The sequence below is a fragment of the Leucoraja erinacea genome, chromosome 2 (genome assembly GCF_028641065.1).
Source record: "Leucoraja erinacea ecotype New England chromosome 2, Leri_hhj_1, whole genome shotgun sequence".
In the NCBI taxonomy this organism is placed as follows: domain Eukaryota; kingdom Metazoa; phylum Chordata; class Chondrichthyes; order Rajiformes; family Rajidae; genus Leucoraja; species Leucoraja erinaceus.
In genome coordinates this window covers 139,206,194-139,209,729 of record NC_073378.1, presented here as the reverse complement: position 1 = coordinate 139,209,729, position 3,536 = coordinate 139,206,194, and the positions used below count along the sequence as shown (strand labels likewise).

The following is a 3,536-nucleotide window of genomic DNA, read 5'->3' as shown; positions in this document are numbered from 1 at the left end:
CGGCAGGAGCAGCAAAGGCACTTCGACTCCCGGAGGGGAAAACACCTGTGCCCGACTTCGCTCCCGCAACAGGGGGCAAATTCATTTCTGGGGCAGTATGCCAGTCTCGCTTTGGAAGCGAGTCTGGCTTGAAGCAGCGCTAACGGCCAGCGCCGAGGCCAAGGACATTGCAGTGCAGTTGACTGGCTGCAATCCACCGTGAGGGACCAGTAATGTGAGTACCGGGGTCGGTCCCAGCGGATATTTTAGTTAGAGTGATCGCTTCTTGGCCTTTTGGCTAAGATCAACTATAGTAGCTGTTTATTATCAGTTTTAAATCTGATACGTCCCTTATCTAAGGACCATATAAGCAGGAGTCCCCAGAACTGAGGGCATTAGAGTGGGGTTGACCGGCTGAAACGACCGCGAGGGACCAGTACCGTCAGTACGGGGGTCGGTCCCAGCGGTCTGAGATAAACGAGCAGCCAGGAGCGCTGAGAGCGTTGGAGCCGGGTTAAAGAAATGGACTAGGTGGAATCAGCTGTGCCAGATGTCCTCCACACCGGCCATATCCACTCCACGGAAGGAAGGACAGAGCTGGAGAAGGAGGACCGTGGAGCAGCGGGCAGCCAGCAGCAGCCAGCGGCACTTGGATCACCCGTAGTGGGATCAGCTGTGCCCGATGTCGGGCCTGCACCGGCCAGAGCCATGCGGCCGAGCGGTAAGGCTAGACACAAATCAAACAAGGTAGTGGACTCAGAAGGGTCCGACTTTGCATAACCGCCGGCGACCAGCGCCCGAGAGCGCTGGAGGAGGAAGAAGTGGTGTATGGAGCCTTCCTCCAACGTGATAAACCCGCAGCAGTACCTTTTTTGAGGGCTGCACAGTGCTTCTACCCCATCAGAGGGGAGCACTGCGGGTCAGTTCTGGGCTGACCTGCAAGAGGGGTCCGCAGAACAAAAGACAAGTGGGCAGGAGGTAAGCCCCACATGGGTACCCCGTGCGGGACCCTAGAGATCTCTAACTCTATAAAAAAGAGTAGGCAGGACCCTGATGGGCCAGAGCCTGGTAAAACAGCGTCCCATGATCCTAACACAGCAGGGACTCTGCTGGACATGGTGGCTGATTACTTTAACCAAGTCAAACATGGGTAGACTTGGATCCAGGATGGCAATAGTATTACTATATGTCTGGCCACAAACGCCAACAAGAAATATTTACAGAGACTGGCCAGACATCTGCCACCTGGCAACGGTGAGGCATTACAGGTGCCCAGTGTAAACCAATGCATTTGGCAGCATATGGGGACGAACATCAGGAACCAGGACCTCAAGATCCAGAGAACCTTAAAGGGATTGACGGAAGGGATCACAGCATACACCCGCACCCTGGACTAAACAGAGGTAACCAAAGACCATCAAGACGCACTAGCTCTGTTTTAGTAATATGCAATATGACCTGAACTACATGTGGAAGGCTGCCATTCAGCCAGCACTGGGACCCCAAAAATGCTACCATTTGCAAACAAAGAACCGTGTGTGGACGAAGCCAAGACACTGGGGCTCATCAAGGCCAGCGCAAGGGCCTATTTTGGAGCACGATACCAGATACAGGCAAGGCCATAAAAAATGTGGCTCATACCAGTGGCAGTGCCAGAAATCAATATAACCCGCAGGAGCTTTTTTAGGGTATGGCCAGGGCGGCCACCCTGGAAGATGCGGAAGCCTCAACCTCCCACACAACCCCGAACAAGAGATATCAAACCAGAACCTCCTTTTCAAAAAACCAAGGAAATAACACAACCACCGGTAACCATGGAGGTAGGTGGGTGTGGTTTCTTCTGTTAAAAAGGGACCTACGATGGTGGGGGAGGGGAGGTTGCAACACTACAGTTATGTATGGTATATAATCACTACAGATTCATATAATCTCAGCAGTATTCAGGGTTATCTGATAGGATTTACTCATCCCAATAACCCCAGTACAAACATACACCAGAATGGCATTTTGTACTTACATAAACCAAACAATCTAAAAACCCACATGGTGCTACAAAAATTGTACACAAAAGGTGTGATTGAGCATACTTTTCATGGAACATTAGAATTTGTATCAAACATATTTATTAAAAATAAAATAGAGTGGGGTTGCAGGATTATCATTGATTTTTCAACCCTAAACACATTCGTTCAAGATATTCATTTTAAGATGGATACTCTTATTACTGATAAAGACTTGGTGTCAGCTGGGTTTTTCTATATGGCAGGCATTGACTTAAAAGAGGGGCAAACATCAGCCCCAATATTATTTACTAAAATTCTAAAACCAGCTTGGCATTGTTATGTAAACAAAGCCATAGGGTGATGTATTTCCCCCGTTCTGCCCCATCAATGGGGTTCTAGGGAAAATTCAACTAGACTCGGCATCTGCAATTCTCAGAGTACCCGACTGGCCTACTAAATCATGGTATTCGGTCATACAGGGGATGGTGTTAGAACCATGTTCCCTCATGAACATAGCCAAAGTTATTAATTCATCCAGTGACTGGGGCAGTCATCCATGCCATAAGACTATGGATTTATTGATTTGTAGACTCTAAAAGACCCACTACACGGCATGGGGCTGTCAGACAGGACGATGAATCTCATCTCATCTGCACTAAGACTGTCAACACGGAAGCAGTACCTTGGACACATCAAGAAATGGGACATATACTGCTTGGACAACAACCTCGACCAAAAGGCCAAGAACATTCTGGCCGTATTGGAATTTTAACAAGCCTCCATTATGATAATCGATGGAGCTACAGTGCCATCAATAGTGCCAGAAGTGCACTCTCCAATTACCTATCACAAGGAACGGAGCGGCACACGGTGGGAACGCACCCCCTGGTAAGAAAACCAGGTACTCCGAAATCTGGGAAGTGGGTATGTTCTACACATGCTGAGGAGCTGGTAGCCCATAACAGCATTGTCACTTCAGTAACGGACCATGAAGATGGTTATGCTCATGGCGTTAGTTACCGCACAACGAGTCCAGCCATTAAGCAAACTGAGCCTGGACTCCCTGATCATCTCACCCGAGAAACTGGTGTTTGTCATACAGGATTTAATAAAAGAAAACAGACCAGGTTCATCGGGTCAAGTGTTTGAATTTATGGTATACCCATATGACGAACGACTGTGTATAGCAAGACACATCCAACAATACATAGAATATACTAAGAGCATTCGAGGTCAGAGAATGGCGTTGTTTATCTCTTACAAGAAACCGCATGAAAGGGTCACGACCCAAACTATATCAAGGTGGCTCAAATATGTCCTAAAGTTGGCAGGGATAGACACTAATGTTTTTTAACTCTCATTCCACGAGGGCTGCAGCAACATCCGCAGCAAAAATTCTAGAGGTACCCACAGACCAAATCCTCAGAATGGCAGGATGGTCATCCAAAAGGTTTTTCCAAAGGTTTTATAATAAACCAGTTATTTTTCGGAACCATCATTGTATTCAGAAACCATTTTACGTTCAACAATATAATTTGCCCGAAAGGTTACAGG

General features: G+C 47.7%; 1 pseudogene; it reads left to right on the top strand.

Annotated features, from left to right (window-relative positions):
• The first annotated feature begins 257 nt into the window (after positions 1-257).
• On the top strand, positions 258-361 carry LOC129693525 (U2 spliceosomal RNA; annotated as a pseudogene).
• Positions 362-3,536: the final 3,175 nt, after the last annotated feature.